Genomic DNA, 19,247 nt, shown 5'->3' on the forward strand with positions numbered 1-19,247 from the left:
ATACAGCATTATCCACATGCTCCCCTCAGACAGCTACTTTTATTATGTCTATCATTTCTGGAATGTTTTCTTGTTGGGGTGCAATTTTGAATGAATCAACCTCATAGCCCTCCTCATGGCTATGTTCTACTCCTTGGTGCCCCTCTTTATAAACCCAATCATCTTTAGTCCACAGAACAGAGAGATAAACAGGACTCTGGGTAGAATGTTTAATAGGTTCTTCCAGTTCCATAAAATAAATTGTGTTGTTTGATTGAAATAATATATCAGTAATCATATTGGAAGAAAATTGGCATAAATGCAACCTAAAGATTCACAGTAAATAGTTAAAATTTTAGCATTTTGTTTTTATTCCATAAAAAGGTGGAGTATACAAATAAATTAGCAGTTGTTGATCATTTAAAATTAAAAGCTTTACTTTAATAAAATGAATTATATTTCTACCCACTTTTTTGACTTCTATAGTATAGAAGTTCTATGGTATAGAAGTCTTCAATTAAACATTCTATTCTATGGTAAATAGTGGTTGTGTTGTGTTGTTTAATTGGAAACTGATCTAGAAAGGTAAAATGCTTTCACAAATGCATATTGATTTATTTGAGTGACACAGCTTTGATGAAACTCATATCTCTAACTACAAACACATGATCAGACCTCTTTTTTTATTCAACTTTAAGATAATTTTTATTGTTTCATGTTTACTTCTTGATTATACATCAGGAAATACTTGTATAAAATATATTTTTACTATGCTGTATATGATCATTGAACCATGGCCCTTTATTTCAAGATATCTACACAATCTATCTTTGAGCATAAAATCTGCAATTTTTATAGATGGTTACAAAAGAAAATATAAATAATACTTAGTCCAACCATCATATATAACATGGAATCTATTCCACAGTTCCCACATATCAGAAAGTTAGCAGTGGAGAGAAAGTAAGCAATTGGTACATAAGAGAGACAAAGATTGCTCTCATGAAGACTTGAAAAAAAAGGTTGACAATAAACAAAATATGTTTTTCATAGGAAATGAGTGTTTTTTAAAATAAACTTTCAAAGCCTAAAATAAATATCAATCATTTTGAGAGGGAAAAAATAAGTAAAAGGTAGTAACTTTGCTAAATTTAGACATGGCCCTCCTTCCCATGAGGCATAGGGTAATATATGAAGATGTGGATTGTAGGGAAGGCAAAAGTTTTGTATAGTTGAAGCTAGTTATGATGGTAGATAGGCAAACACAGAGGTTAACACACACTCCATGATTCTTAACTTAGAGAAAATGGCATTTTCTCTCAATACACTTAAATACTGCTTAATCCATTATTATTTATGTAATGTTGAATTCACTGTATATCTATATCTATATAATATATATTATATATATGTAAATATATATATATAAATAAATAAATAAATATATATATATATATATATATTATATATATATATATATATATATATATAATATCCAGGATTGACAGGGAATTAATCCTTAGGAAAAAAGATGTTTACAATTTCATAGTGTCTAGATATATAACCTTGACTGAGTCTAATAATTAAGTCTTGACCTGAATAAACTATGACAGTCATTGTTGATTGGGCCCCAGTTGAATAAAAACTAAAATCCTACAAGTACTATGGCTACATAAATATATTGAATATTGAATACTGAATGTGGAGATCATGTATACTTGTTTGCTTTGTTAATTATAATAAATATTACTTTGAAATAAAAATCATTATTTTATTTAATTCAAATGACTGGTGAAATTTGCTGAAACATAATTGTTTTTTGTTGTTCCAACTACTGGATTTCCCCACATAGCATCCACCACATTTTATTTATCCATTTGCTAATCAATAAATACATATATTGTTCTAATTCCCAGCTTACTAAAAGGTTTTGTTTTCAGAAATATCATTGGTTGTTTACACTTCCCTCAACAATGAATGAAAATTATGGTTGCACACTATCCTTAAGAAAGTATGTGAAAACACAGCTTTTCAATGCTTGTCATTATAATATTAACAAAATTGTGTCTTATTTTTCTGTGAGTTTTCATGTTTCAGATTCTCAGTAAATTTCTAGAAATCCTCATTGATCCTTGTTATTTTTGATTTTTAAAATAATTACCATCGTAGTGAATGTGAAGGTATATCTAATTGCGGTTTTGATTTGCATTTCCCTGATGGTTAATGTTGTTGAGCATCTGTTAATGTGCCTCTCTTTTTGGAGAAATATCCATTCTAATTTATTGTTATTTTTTAATTGTGTCATATGTCTTTTTTTATTATTGAGCTTTAAGGATTCTTTTTAAGTTTGAATATTATCCCTTAACAGAAATATAATTTGAAAACATTTTATTCCCATTCAGTTTGCCATTTTACTTTCTTGATCCTTTGAAGCAGAAAAGATTTTATTTATTTTTATTCTAATGAAGTCCAATCTATCTATACTTACCTTTGACAGTTTTGCTTTTGGTGGAACACATTAAAAAAAAAAAAAAAAAAAAAAAAAGCATTGCCTATTCCAAAGCTCAGGAATACATTTAATCCTATATTTTTTCCAAGAATCATATAGTTTTAGCTATAATATTTAATTATTTGTCGATTTAGAGTTCATTTCTGCATATGGTATGAGGAAAGTTTCCATCAACTATGTAAACAAAGGAATAAGAGAAACAAATATCCTATAATACCCACACTTCTTCCAATATGTCCCTACCATACTCCAAGAAAATAATGAACCATATTCATTCCAGAGCATTCCCAAATCATCAAGATTACCCTCAATATCTTATTGGTTCTTATTAGATTATCATTCTACTTTCACTAGTTGCTGTCTATCTCTAGGTCTCCTATATTCTACAACATAAGACATTTATTTTACATTTTTCACAGAATTCACATTAGTGGTAACATACAGTAGTTCTCTTTTTGTGTCTGGCTTATTTCACTCAGCATTATGTCTTCAAGGTTCATCCATGTTGTCATATGTTTCACAACCTCCTTCCTTCTTACAGCCACATGGTATGCCATCATGTGTATATACCATATTTTGTTTATCCACTCATCTGTTGAAGGACTTTTGGATTGTTTCCATCTCTTGGCAATTGGGAACAATGCTGCTATGAATATTGGTGTGCAAATATATGTTTATGTCGCTGCTGTCAGATCTACTGGGTAAATACCAAGAAGTGAAATTGCTGGATCATAGGGTAACTTAATATCTAGATTTCCAAGGAACTGCCAGACTGTCACCCAGAGTGGCTGTACCATTATACAGTACCACAAACAATCAATGAGTTCTAATTTCTCCACATTCTCTCTATCATTTGTAGTTTCCTGTTTGTTTAATGGCAGCTTCTAATTTCTGTGAGATGATATCTCATTGTGGTCTTTATTTAGATCTCCCTAATAGCTAGTGAAGATGAACATTTTGTAATGTGTTTTTAGCCATTTGTATTTCTTCTTTGGAAAAATGAATTTTCATATTTTTTACTCATTTTGTAATTGAGTTGTTTGTACTATTGTTGTTGAGTTGTAGGATTACTTTATATGTGCAAGACATCAGTTTTTTATCAGATACATGGTTTCCAAAATTTTCCCATTGAGTTGGCTGCCTCTTAACCTTTTTGATAAACTCCTTTGAGGGAGAGAAGCTTTTAATTTTTAGGAGTTCCCATTTATCTATTTTTCATTTCATTGCTTGTGCTTTGGGGGTAAGGTCTAAGAAGTGACCTCATTACTAGTTCCTGAAGATGTTTCCCCACATTAACTTCTAGGAGCTTTATGGTACTGTCTTTCATATTGAGGTCATCTTTGGTCCAGTTTGAGTTAATTTTTCTCTAGGGTGTGAGGAAGTGGTTCTCTTTCATTCTTTTGGATATGGGATATCCAGTTATCTCAGCCCCATTTTTTGAAAACACTGTTGTGTCCCAGGTTCAGGGGATTTGAGGGCTTTATCAAAGATCAGCTGACCATAAATCTGGGGGTCTATTTCCAAATTCTCAGTTTTATTCCATGGAGAATATGTCTCTCTTTGTGCCAATACCATGCTGTTTTGATTACTGAGGCTTTTTAGTAAGCTTCAAAGTTAGTGTTCCCATTTGCTAATGCTGCCAGAATGCAAAACGCCATAGATAGATTGGCTTTTATAACAGGGAGTTTGGTTGCACAGTTACTGTCTTAAGGCCATAAAGTGTCCAAGGTAACACATCAGCAATCAGGTACCATCACTGGAGGATGGCCAATGGTGACCAGAAAACCTCTGTTAGCTGGGAAGACACGTGGCTGGTGTCTGCTCCAAAGTTCTGGGTTCAAAATGGCTTTCTCCTAGGATGTTCCCCTCTAGGGAATGTTTGCAGTTCCTCAAAATTGTCACTCTAGTTGCTCTTGGGGCATTTGTCCTCTCTTAGGTTCTCCAGAGCAAAAGTCTGCTTTCAACGGCCATCTTCAAACTGTCTCTCATCTGCAGCTACTCTCTGAGCTTCTGTGCATTCTTCAAAGTGTCCCTCTTGGCTGTAGTGAGCTCGCTCCTTCTGTCTGACCTTATATAGTACTCTAGTAAACTAATCAAGGCCCATGCTGAATGGGTAGGGGCATACTTCCATGGAAATTAACTAATCAGAGTTTTATCACCTACAGTTGGATGGGTCACATTTCCATGGAAAGACTCAAAGAATTACAATCTAAGCAACACTAATACATCTGCCCAGACAAGATTGCATGAAAAATAATGGCATTTTGGGGGACATAATACATCCAAATTGGCACAGTCAGGAAGCATATGTCCTCTCACTCTTTTTTTTTTTCTTTCTTAGAATGTATTTTTCAATTCGAGACATCTTTCCCTTCCAAATAAATTTGGTAACTAGCTTTTCCAATTATGCAAAATAGGTTGTTGGGATTTTGATTGGAATTGCATTGAATATGTAGATGAATTTGGGTAGGATTGACATCTTAATGACATTTATCCTTCCTATCCATGAACACAGGATATTTTTCCATCTATTTAGGTCCCCTTCTATTTATTTTAGTAAAGTTATGTAATTTTTTATGTAGAGGTCTTTTACTTCCTTGGTTAAGTTTATTCCTAGGTACTCAATTTTTCTAGTTGCTGTTGAGAATGAGATATTTTTCTTGAGTGTCTCTTCAGTTAGGTCATTTCTATAGGAACATTACTGACTTATGTGCATTAATCTTGTATCCCACCACTCTGCTAAATTTGTTTATTAGCTCAAGTAGCTGTGTGGTCAATTTCTCAGGGTTTTCCAAATGTAAGATCATATCATCTGTAAATAATAACAGTTTTACTTCTTCCTTTCCTATTTGGATGCCTTTTATTTCTTTGTCTTGCCAAATTGCTCAGACTGGAACTCTTAACACGATATTGAATAATAGTGGTGGCAGTGGGTATTCTTGTCTCATTCCTGATATTAGCGGGAAGGCTTTAAGTCTCTTGTCATTGACTAATATGCTGGCTGTGGGTTTTTCATATATGCCCTTTATCACATTGAGGAAGTTTTCTTCAATTCCTACCTTTTGAAGTGTTTTTATCAAAAAAAAGGATGCTGGATTTTGGATTTTGTCAAATGCTTTTTCAGCATCTATTGAAATGATCATTTGCTTTTTCCCTTTTGATTTGTTAACATGTTGTATTACATTGATTCATTTTCTTATGTTGAATCATCCTTGCATGCCTGGAATGAACCCCACTTGGTCATGGTGTAAGATTATTTTAATTTATCTTTGAATTTGATTTGCAAGTATTTTGTTGAGAATTTTTGCATTTATTCTTGAGGGTGGTTGGCCTGGAATTTTCCTTTCTTTTAGTGTCTTTACCTGATTATGGCATTAGGGTGGTGTTGGCTTCATAAAATGAGTTAGGTACTGTTCCATTTTCTTCAATTTTTTAAAAAAATATGTAAGAATGGTGTCATTGTTTCTGGAAAGATTGGTAGAATTCCCCTGTGAAGCCATCCGGACATGGGCTTTTATTTGTGGGTAGCTTTTGGATGAATGATTGGATCTCTTTGCTTGTGACTGAGTGGTTGAGGTCTTCTATTTCTTCTCTGGTCATTTAGGTTCTTCATGTGTTTCCAGGAAATTATTCATTTTCTGTAAATTATATAGTTTGTTGACATACAGATGTTCCTAGTATCCTCATGATTTTTAATATTCTTCAGGATCTGTAGTAATGTCCCCTCTCTCATTTATTATTTTGCTTTTTTTAGGTCTTCTCTCTTTTTGATTTTGTCAGTCTAGCTAGAGGCTTGTCAATCTTGTTGATCTCAAAGAACTAACTTTTGGTTTTATTTATTCTCTCTATTGTGTGTTTTTTTTTTCTCTGTATCATTTATTTCTGCTTTAATCCTTATAATCTCCTTTCTTCTACTTGGTTTAGGATTAGTTTGCTCTTCATTTTCTAGCTTCTTCAGTTGTTCCATTAGTTCTTTGATTTTAGTTCTTTTTTTCCTTTTTAATGTATGCATTTAGAGCTATAAATTATCCCCTTAATATCACTTTTATTGCATCCCACAAGCTTTTATATGTTGTGTTTTCATTTTCATTCACCTCTAGATATTTAGCAATTTCTCTTGCAATTTCTTCTTTAACCCACTGATTGTTTAGGAGTGAGTTGCTTAACCTCCAGGTATTTGCACATGTTCTAAATCTTTGATGGTTATTGACTTCTAGTTGTGTTCCCTGGTGGCCAGAGAATGTACTGTGAGCCATTTTAATCTTTTTAAATTTATTGAGGCTTGATTTATTCCTCAGCAGATTATCTATCCTGGAGAAAGTTCCATGAGCAGTAGAGAAGAATGTTATCCTCGTGATTTGGGATGTAATGCTCTACATATATCTGTTAAGTCTAATTCATTTATCACATTGTTTAGGTTCTCAATTTCCTTATTGGTACTCTGTTTGATCTGTCTACAGGAGAGAGTGATGTATTGAAGTCTCCCACAATTATCATGGAATCATCTATTGCTTCCTTCAGTTTTGCCAATATTTGTCTCATGTACTTTGGAGCACCTTGATTGGATGCATAAACATTTGTGATTGTTATTACTTCTCATTGAATTGTCCCTTTTATTAGCATGTAGTGTCCTTCTTGGTCTCTTACAACATCCTTTTATTTAAATTATATTTTATCTGAGATTAATATTGCTATCCCTGCTTTCTTTTGGCTGTAGATTGCATAGAATATTTTTTCCATCCTTTTCATTTTTAATTTCTTTGTGTCTCTGGGTCGGATATGAGTCTTTTGTAAGCAACATATTAATGGTTCATATTTTTTAAACCATTCTGCTAGTCTATATCTTTTAATTGGGGAGTTTAATCCATTCACATTCAATGTTACTGTTGTGAAGGCAGTTCTTGAGTCAGCCATCTTTTCCTTCACTTTTTAGTTGTCAGATATATTTTTCCTCTTTCTCTATTTCCTTTATTTTTACACTTTCTGTTCTGTCATTGATATATATCTTTCCTTATGTCAGTGTCACACAGTTGATAACAACAGCTTTACAATGAGTTTTGATATTTGCAAGTGTAGTTGTTCCAATTTTAATTTTCCCCTAAGATTGTTTCTGCTATTCTATGCCCCTTATATATCCATATGAATTTTTATGATCAGATTGTGAATTTCTGCAAAGAAGGAAACTGGAATTTTAATGAGGATTACATCAAATCTGTAGATCAATAGATGGAGTTTTGCAACCTTCAAAACATCAATCCTTTCCTTCTAAGAACTTGGAATAGCTTTTTTTTTCTAGATCACTAATTTAATAGCTCTGTATTTCCTTAAATTCATTATCAGGGTATTCATTGCTAGCAAATGGAAAAATATTTTTTTTATATTGTTCAATTTTCCTTGCATCCTTAGTGAGCTCCTTTGAGTTTTAATATTTTATTAGTGGCTTCCTCAAAATTTTCAATATCCATTATCTTATTTGCAAATGGAGATAGTTTTACTTCTTGTTTCCCAATTTGGATGCCTATTTCATTGGTTTGCTCATTTTCTCTTGCTAGCACCTTCAGTAAATTGTTGAAATAATTACCTAAATTTGTTCCCTGATATTAGGAAGAATACATTTTGTCTTTCACAACTAATTTTAATGTTAACTATGGTGTGTTTGTTCACAGAGGCCTTTATCAGGTTGAATTAGTTTTCTTTTACTACCTTTGCTTAGTGTTTCTTTTATCATGAAAAGGTGTTGGATTTTACAAATGCTTCTCTGTGTCTATTGAGATATTCATTTGGCTTTGCCTTTCATTCGATTAATATGGTTTATAACATTATTTATTTTATGGATGTTAAATTTACCTTGCTTTCTTGGGATGAATTCCACTTGGTTATTGTGTGTTATTCCTTTCATGAGATCCAGCATCTCGTGAAAGGAACATTGGTCTGTAGTTATTTTTCTTTTTCCCTCTGTTCATTTATTATTCATGTTTTTATCTGGTTTGTTATAGCAGGCAAATGAGTTGGAAAGTACCCTACCTCTTTAATTTTCTGAAACAGTTTTTCCATTTCATCTATGTTGTCAAATTTATAAGAATATAGTTCTCACAATATTCACAATAATTTTTACATATCTTTAGAATCTTTAATGATATTTCTTATCATTTATGATTTCAGTATTTGTGTACTTGTTTTTCTCCCCAATCATTTTATGTATATGTACTTGAATTCACTGAAAGAAAATTTTTCCATTGATTTTCTCTACTTTTATTTTAGGGGTAGCTTTAAGAATTGTTGTGTATATTTTACCTATCACATGATATTGTTGTATATATCGTTGTATATATTTTACCTATCACATGATAACCTACAAATGAATGTATAGTATATGTATTCCACAATAACAGTAGAAGTGAAAAAGATACTTCAAAAAGTACAAAACATTGTTAACATAAATTAAGAAGTTTTAAATAAATGTGGAAAAAATCCCATGTTTGAATCAGGAGAGTAGATATTGTATGGATGGCAATACTCCTGTATCCTTTAAGGTTCTCCAAAGGAGAAAAAACAAATGTGTGTATATATGTATATATATGTGTATATAGATATATATAGACACACACACACACACACACACACACACACACACACACACACATATATATATATATATATATATATATATAATATGGTTGGAGGCAAAAATATTTAATGCATTTCAATAGATTGTATGATACTCAGCTACATTATAAAGGATAATATCCATAATTTAAAGTCAACTGATTGTAGATGTTACCAAATTGACAAATACCTTCAAGCCAACATCTAAATTAGTGTTAGATTAAATAACTGGGGACATTAATCTAGTCAAGTTAACACATAAAACTAATCATAACAACTCTCCAAACTGATACAGAGATACAACTCTATCACTATCAGAATCCCAGCTGATTTCTCTGACAAGCTGATCATAAAATTCATACGAAATTGCAATGGAGCTAAAATAGCCAAAGGAATCTTGAAAAAGAGGAGGATTCACACATCCTAGTTGCAAAACTTAGTACATAATTAAAGCTATATGATACTAAATACAGGAGATATATATAGATCAATGGAATGAATTTGAGAGTCCTGAAATAAAACTGTGTCAACTTTGTTTTGACAAATTTGCTGAGACCATGCAATGAAAAATGAATAGACTTTTCAACAAATGGTGATGAGACTCTTGGATACCCATATACAAAGAACTAAGTTGGGTTCTTACCTCATTTGGATTCTTACCTCATTTTAAACACACAAAAAATACACAGTGGATCAAACACCTAAATGTAAGAATTAAATTATAAAACACTTAGAAGAAAATTTGAGCGGGAATGTTTCAGATTTGGCAGGTCATTCTTAGGCATGACACCAAAAGCACAAGCAACATAGGGAAAAGTAGATAATTTGAATTTTATAAAAATTTTAAAAAGTTTTTTGGTTCAAAAATACACCATCAAAAGGAGAAATCTAAGATGGTGGCTAGGTGAGACAGAGCAAAAAAAACACCTCCCTGAAAAATACTAGATAAAAGCCAGAAAGTGACCCAGAACACCAGTCCCAGCGATGCACCAGCCAGAAAATGTTGGCTAAATCCACAGGAAACTTGTATTTGGTGAAACCAGAAGTCTGCATTCTGAAATGAGTGTGTAAGCCAGCAGAAAGACTGGTGGCCATGCTGCGGTGTGGGGAAACCATGGGTTGGCATTTGGAGATGGACTAGTTCATTTAAAAAAAAAAAAAAAACCTGGGAGCAGCTGCAGATACAGCAGTGAGAATTTCACAGTGAAGCACTGCAGGAGCAGGCAGTAGCCAATGCCTCAGTGTCTCGCATGGAGTATAGACCTCCCCACACATGCTACTGATTGTCTCAGGGCCAGGGTGATAGAGGGGAGCCAAAAGGAGAAAGAAACCATGCCCCCTGCAGATATCTCCCCAGTGGGCTGGAGACACTCCTGCCTGGGGATGGAGCCATAGCCCAGAGCCACACCAAGAGTGTTTCCCACAGTGCCAAGCACATGCCACAATATTGGCTGTGGACAGTGGCCTTTAGTATGCACACAGCTAATTGTCCCAGAGCTGTGAAGGCAGAGCTGTGTGAAAAGGGGGAAATCAACACACCCCATTCAACCATCTTTATAGCAAGCTGGGAATGCCCCTGCATGGCCCAGTGGCCCAGGGCTTCCCTGAAGACTGGCACACACTTGTGACATGGGACAGCCTTCCCTCAGCAGAAGTTCTGGAATAGCACAGCTGGGAAGGGGACCCACTTGGAAATCCCAGGGACCCTACACCAATACCAAGGACTTGTGGGTCAGTGGCAGAGACAATCTGTGGCAAGACTGAAATGAAGGCTTCCACTCTTGTAACAGCCTTAAATCTCTGGAAACACCTGGGAGGTTTGATTATTAAAGCTGCCCTGTCTCCCTAACCACCCAGACACACACCCCACATTCAGGGTGGACAGCACCAACAACACACCCAAACTTAGTGCACTAATTGAACCCTACAAGAATCAGATCCCCACACACCACAAAGACAAAGTCAGGGAGAACTGACTTGAGGGAAATAGGTGACTCACAGACACCATCTGTTGGCTAATTAGAGAAAGTATATGCCACCAAGCTGTAGATCTGAAAAATTAGATATCGGTATTATATCCAGAAGGAGCTCTATCAAGTAAAGCAAATGCCTAGAGGCCAAAAACAACAGAAAATCTTAAAGCATATGATAAAACCAGATGATATGGAGAACCCAAACCCAAACACCCAAATCAAAAGATGAGAAGAGAGACAGTACTTGGCACAATTAATCAAAAGCCTAAAATAAAACAGTGAGAGCATGACACAAGACATAAAGGACATGAAGACGAGCATGGCACAGGATATAAAGGACATAAAGAAGACCCTAGAAGAGCATAAAGCAAGACTAAATAAAAAAATAGAAGATCTTATGGAAATAAAAGAAACTGTTGGCCAAATTAAAAAAGCTCTGGATACTCATAGTACAAGATTAGAGGAAGCTGAACAATGACTCAGCATCCTCGATGATCACAGAATGAGAAATCAAAGAACAAAAGAAAGAATGGGGAAAAAAAACAAAAAATCAAAATGGATCTCAGGGATATGATAGATAAAATAAAATGTACAAATTTAAGACTCATTAGTGTCCCAGAAGGGGAAGAGAAGGGTTAAAGGTATTGAAAGAGTACTCAAAGAAATTGTTGGGGAAAACTTCCCAAACCTTCTACACAATATAAATACACAAAGCATAAATGCCCAGCGAACTCCAAATAGAATAAATCCAAATAAACCCACTCCAAGACATATCCTGATCAGACTGTCAAATACTGAAGAGAAGCAGCAAGTTCTGAAAGCAGCAAGAGAAAAGCAATTCACCACATATAAAGGAAACAACATAAGACTAAATAGTTACTACTTAGCAGCCACCATGGGGGCAAGAAGGCAGTGGCATGACATATTTAAAATTCTGAGAGAAAAATTTCCAACCAAGAATACTTTATCCAGCAAAACTCTCCTTCAAATTTGAGGGAGAGCTTAAATCTTTCACAGACAAACAAATGCTGAGAGATTTTGCCAACAAAAGACCTGCCCTACTTCAGATACTAAAGGGAACCCTACTGACAGAGAAACAAAGAAAGGAGAGAGAGAGATAGAAAAACTTAACAGACATATATAGAACATTACATCCCAAATCACCAGGACACACATTTTTCTCTAGTGATCACAGATCTTTCCCCAGAATAGACCATATGCTGGGACATAAAACAAGCCTCAATAAACTAAAAAAAAAAAAATTGAATATATTCAAAGCACATTCTCTGACCACAACAGAATACAGATAGAACTCAATAATTTTTTATTTGTAACTCCACTATTTACTTCCTACAGGATATAAAATACATAAACTCTAATGACAAATCAGTGGCTTTGGACTCAATGTATAACAGGTAATTTCTGACAAGAACCACATAAAGGTGGGGGAATGGAGGAGTATAGGAACATAGTTTATGTGTACTATTGAAGTTAAGTTGGTTATCAAAGAAAAACAAGATTGTTATAGATTTAAGAGTTTAAATTTAAGCCCCACAGTAAACACAAAGAAGCTATCATAGAATATGAGCATAGAGATAAAAAGTAGAGTATGGGTTACGAGAAGTGAGGGAAGGGACAATGGGTAGTTAAGGGAAGTTTCTAGTAATGGATGGTGGGAAGGTGATAGCATTCAACATTCTAAATGTGATTAATCCCACTAATGGAATGCTAGGGAGGGGTTGGGATGGGAAGATTTAGGCTGTATATATGTTTCCACAATTGAGAAAAAAAAAGAAAAAGACAGTCTAAATAGGCAATGACAATTAAATGCCAAGGATGAAACTGGATGGGATCTGAGAATGGAGGAAAGGAGGCTCAAAGGGACACAGTTGGGACATAAGGAAAAAAAATGAAATATAGAATGTAAGCTTTGTATCAATGTTGAATTTCTTGAACTTCTTAGCTGCACTTAATGGGAATGCATAAAAGAATGTTCTTGTTCATGGGAAATGTATATTTGAATTATAGTGTTTGTTCAAGGATGTGTGCAGCCTGCTCTCATATGTTCAGAAGACAGAGCAATAGATAATGGATGATAGGGAGGGAAGGAGGGAGGGAGGGAAAGAAAGAAATGGTGGTGTGATAGGATGTTAAAGTTGGTGGATCGGGGTATTGGGGGAAGGGGTTCAGGGTAAGCTGGAGTTCTGTGTAAGGGTTTTGTATTGTTTTGCAACTATTCCTATAACTTTGAATTTACTTCAAGATAAAATTAAAAAAAAAATACACCATCAAAAATGAAATGAAAACCCACAGAATGGGAGAAAATAGTTGTAAATCATATATCTGGTAAGGGTCTTGTATTCAGAATATATAAATGACTCTTACACTCCAATACAAAAAAGACAACATAATTGAAAATGGGCATTTGCAAGTGGCCATTTGTGCATGATATGATACTAGGCATTAATAAGCATCCAGGAAATATAAATCAAAACCACGAGATACCATTTTACATCCATGAGGATGTATACAACCAAAAATCTGATAATATTGTGTTGGTAAGAATATGGAAAAAATAGAATCCTTCACAAATTGCTGGTAGGAATGTAAAATGGTGCAGCCTCTTGAGAAAACAGTGTGGCAGTTCCTCAAATGAATAAATACAGAGTTACCATATGACCAAGCAATTCTACTCCTAGATAAATACACAAAAGAAATTTTAAAAATGTATCCACATAAGTTTTAAACACATATTTATAGAAGAATTATTTATAATAGTTAAAAAAGATGAACTGAAATTGTCCATTGCCCATAAACTGAAGTATGGATAAACAAAATAAGGTATATTCTTACAAAGGAATATTATTCAGTCATAACAAGGAAATAAGTACTGATATATGCTACATCAATGATTACATTTGATAAAATCATGCTAAGTGAAAGAAGACAGTAGCTAAAGACCACATGTAAAATGATTCATTTGAAACATTCATAATATGCAAATCTATGGATGCAGAAAGTTCCCTAGTCATTGCTTATTATGGAGAATAAGAGCTTGTAGCTAAATGACATGATGTTTCTTTGGAGGGGATGAAAATATTCTCAAATGAACTGTGGTGATGGATGCATATATTTGGGAATATAATTAAAATCATTGAATTGCAAATGTTAAATGTATGAATTGCATGACATGTGAATTATATGTGTGTAAAGCTGTTAACATTTAAAAAAATACATTCAAATTGAGGCCAAATCAGGTAGCACCTCAAGGACAGGTACCTCTCCTAGCATGCAGGCTTAGAGTTTTATAGAACAAGATGTCCTTGTGCTGTCAGATTCCTTTGTCTTTAATAACTGCAAAACTTATGTTTGTACTGTATGGGAATGGTTCTGATTTTCCAAGCCTCTTGCTCCAAATCGTTGGTGCAATCTCATTACAGCAAATGTGAAAACATTTTTTCCAGAGTATTTTAAGCATTGCAATTTTCTATTAGTTAACTGTCAGGGGTATGAGAGGTTTTTTTTAGAAAAGGGAAAAAATGGTGTGGTGGGAGGTGGGAAAGAAGAGAAGAGGAAAAGAAGGGAAAGAAGGTGAGGGAAACTATTATCTATATAATCCTTTCTAGAGGCCAAATAATTAATATCAAATTCCATTAATTTTGGTGAGGAGTTTTGCTCACAATGACCCTTGGAAATACTTATACATACATGCCTAGAGCCTTACATTCAGGAAACAGAAGCTAATTCTGGCTGATTTGCACAGATATAAACTTATAAAGAACCATGAAAAACCATTGACAGATATATAGAGAGGATCTAGTGAGTCCATTGATGACTAGCTAATGCTGATTAATGTTAATTCACTTCTACCAAGTCCACTCTCACTGTCACTCTGCCTTCCAGATAAGGCCACAGGAACTGTTGTCATAACTGTCACTGCAAAGTACTTGTGGCTTCCTTTATTGCTGTTTAAGGGAGAAATAAATTTTCACCATCTAAACATTCAAATACCTTTATAGTCTGGATATTTGACCAACTGCATTACCAATCAGTGGCTTCAAGCTGCCCCAAGGGAGGAGGCTTAGCCTTGATCAAGGCAGAGCCCTTCAGCTGCAGATATTTCCACAGGAGAAATTCAGCTAGGATCTGTGAGCACAAAAACTCTTCTGGCAGATGAAGAACTTTTTGTGCCTTTATTATGGACCTGAAGTTTGTACTTGCCTGATGTGCACCAAGTCAATAGAGTGACATCAAGCTCTTGAGAAGATGGAGTTTATTCAGCAAAGGCAGCCTTGCAGGAGATACGAGAACTTGCCTCAGATCTGTTTCCCTGAGTTACAAATGTAGAAGCATTATATTGGATTTTCTGGTGGGTGGATAGGTAGGTGGTGCTAGGGTCATGTGGAGAAGGGGCTGGATGACAGAGTGGTTACCTTGAGCCTGCATAGCTTCTAACCATGCTAAAAAATGCTGATATAAACATTGCATGTTTGAAAAATGATGTCTAAATCCCACCTAGAGGTGGAGAATTTACTATTACAATGAGCTAAGTTGAATCTAGGTCAAGATTTTATTTAATTGTTCATGCTCTTAAAGCTGGTTTGTATTGGTTTTCTTGGGTAAGGGGAAAAACAGGGTCTTGTGATTAGCTATAGGAGTTATCTTTGTTTCTGATTGGAGATAGGGTCTTGTGGTTAGGACCTAGCAGATGCTGAACTAGAGGTTGGAAAGTGTCTTGGAGCTAGGGATTAGTAAACACTGATTGGGGTTGGGGGTGATGGTTCATAGGCCATCACAGAACCCCCAAGTTGAATAGGAACATGTACAATTGGTTTTACCTGGATGCACTCTAGGAAATCAAACACAACCCCAGTGCTTTTAAATGAGCCTATTTAGACAGGGAGGTGGAGCAGATATATATTTTCTTGGTAGGATTATTTGATCTCTGTTGTTGCTCTCCAAGAAGTGACATTGATAATATACTGTAGATATAAATCTTCCAAAAGGTTGCAACCATTGTCCTCAAAGATAATGAGCATGACTTCACACTAAAGAAACCATGGTTGTATACAAGGTGATTCTATAAAACATCATGGCCCTGGATATTCTCACTGCAGTTCAATGGAAACCATGTCTTTATTAAAAAACTGACTCCTGTGTCTACATTCCAGATAAAGAAACCAAAGTGAATAAATTCCTAGTTCACTTGCAGAAACTATGGCAACTCAAATCAAATGGATGGTGACTCTTGGTGGTCCCAAATGAACATTTGGTTTGCAGGGTGAAGGAGCTGATATAAAGCACTGTTGATAAACTTTCTCAGTATTGTGTCAATTGGACTTATTCTATGCCCTTATATATATATTGTTGACTTGGGTTCTGTCTCCAGTGCTCCTTAAAATTGTGAGTTTAAGAACAATACCACTACCCTTTCCATGGCCCAGAGACTCCTGCAGAAGAGGGGACATTTGAGCTTATAAGGGCCAGAGGGTGAATTGTATGACACATAAAGCATGTCATACCTGGCCTAGTGTTGACCTTGTCACTGGTCTCCTCCTCAGGCATCCATTTTCATGACACCTTGGAAGTATGCCAAACTGGCTGCTGTAACTGTGAGTGCAGCCCACTCTTAGCACATCTTGTTTTGAGCATAGGTCACAAATTTATTTTCTAATATTTGTACATAAGCCCCTGGTGCTGAACCACCTTTGTTCCAACCATATATAATCTGTAAAGTGTTTGCCATAGATGCAGACATAGTCAAGTGAAATTCTTGCCCTCTCACTATCCCCAAAGTACTTGCAGTTCTCTCTATGTATGTTCCCTTTCAAAATGCTTTTATACTGATCACCCTGGTTTTAATGTACTTTTCTTCAAAATCTCAACCAGCCCCATTCTAGGCAGGAGACTGTTTGGGTCTTCCCCTATTTCTTCTTTAGGGGCAAGTATTGCTGCTGATTCAGAGGGATACAACAACACTTTAGGATGCATGTCGTTAATCAAAGCTAATTATCTGAGAATGGGTTTTTCTGCTTTAGACAAATTTTATAGTTAAATACATGTATCTTAAATTTTACATTTCACTTAAATTTGGTTTTAAAAAATCATCCCAGTAATCAAGTCCTTTAACAGATATAGCATATTGCCATCATTCCAGAGAGTTCCTTCTCTCCTTCCTAGTTAATCCTTAATAATCTCTCCCTTACAGTAAAATAAGTACCAGCCCACTTATTTTTTTCTTTTATGATGGGTTCATTTTTCATGTCCTAAAACTTTACATAAATTTACTCTTTTGTGTAAGACTATTTTCTAATAACTTCAGGTTTATCCATGTTGTTGGCTGTATAAGTATTCTGATACATTTAAACTTTTAGTACTATCTTATTGCATAAATATACAACAGTTTATCAATTTTCCTTTGATGCACACTTGTACCATTTTCAGGTTTTAGTTATTATGAATAAAACTGCTATAAAGATTCTTGTACAAGTCTCTTTTGGATGTCTGCATTCAGTTCTCTTGAGTATATAGTAAGGACTTGACTTGCTGGTACATAGGATAGGTGTTGTTTATTTTTATAAGAAACTATTCTACTTTTTGCAAGATATTTTAATATCTTACACTTGTACCATAACTCATGAGAAGTTAGGCTGAGCAATATCATTAGCCTCACTTGATATTCCCAGATTTGTTACTATTTGAAATTCTGGAGATGTGTTGTATATCATTGTGGTTTTAATTAGCATTTCCCTTGACCATATTGGAAGATGGACCACACACTGAATCATTAAACAAGTCTCTATGGATTTGAATTATACAGATTATGTTCTCTGACCACAACAGAATTAAATTAGCTATCAACAACAACCAAATATTTGGAAATTTAGCAATATATATTACACAGTCTAGGAATCAAAAATGCATCACAAGAAAAATTTAATATTTAATTGAATAATAGTAAAAATAAAATATATCAAAAGTAGTGGAGTACTAATAAAGAAGTCCATAGAAAGAAGATTACAACTGTTAATGCTTATTCTAGGAAAGGAGACATGTCCACAGACGATCTACATTCCCTCTTCAAGAATCCAGGAAAAGAGGAGCATAGTGAACCGCCAGTGAGGAGATAGAGGATGATAAGAAAAAGAAATTTTAAATAATATAAATAAATGATATATAAAATATTGAAACAAAAGGAAAAAATGACAAAAATAAGGTTTTATTTTAACAGATTAAAGGGGTCAATTAACTCCTACATAGATTTATCATGAAAAAAAGAGAATAAATTACAAATATCAGGAGTGAAATAGGGGCTATTACTGACAAACTATGCAAAACATAACTTGTTTGGGAGAAATTCTCTCAAAAATGAATGTAATAAAATCAACTAACAACATCAGGCACTAATGATAAAATTTGAGTTTCAAATAAAACTTAGAATTTTAGAAAACTTGTTTTCCACATGAACTTCACAGCTTCCCAATAAAAGACTTTTATGATATATTGGTATTGATGTTAATAAATATCTCTCAGTATTGCATAATTAAATATGTCATATCTGTATGTTCAGCTTCACTCTGTGAACCAATATTTTCCAGATGAACAATATACGATTTTACAAATTCAAGCATGGGGAAAAGACCCATTCAAAGTGCAAAATGAATCAATATATCTAAATGTAACAGAAAATGAAAAGTCCTTAAATGTGGTTTCAGTTTCCAAAATGCAAGTGTTTTTTAAGAAATCAGCACTTTTTGAATTTTGGAGAAATATCACAGAAGAATAACAATGATTATATGAAAATACTATTAAAATATTCCTTTTCTTTTGTGACCATATATCTGAGTCTATATTTTCTTCGTGTTCTTCATGCCCCCAAAACATGTTGCAGTAGAATGAATGAAGAAGCAGATATTATAATCCAGCTGCCTTCTTATTAATTCAGACATTTCTGTGGTTTTCAAAAATTTAAAATAGTGTCTCCCTTGGTTTTGCAAAATAATATACTGTATCATGAAATGTGTTATTGCATTCATACATAAAGGATTAATTACTTTTAATAAGTTAAATGCATATTTAAAAATATATCTGTTCTATTTTATAATTATGATGATTTCAACATATTTAATAAGCCACATAAATATAAGATCTCTATGGCCTTCAATAATATTTTAGTACCT

The sequence above is a fragment of the Choloepus didactylus genome, chromosome 11, assembly GCF_015220235.1.
Source record: "Choloepus didactylus isolate mChoDid1 chromosome 11, mChoDid1.pri, whole genome shotgun sequence".
Classification (NCBI taxonomy): Eukaryota; Metazoa; Chordata; class Mammalia; order Pilosa; family Megalonychidae; genus Choloepus; species Choloepus didactylus.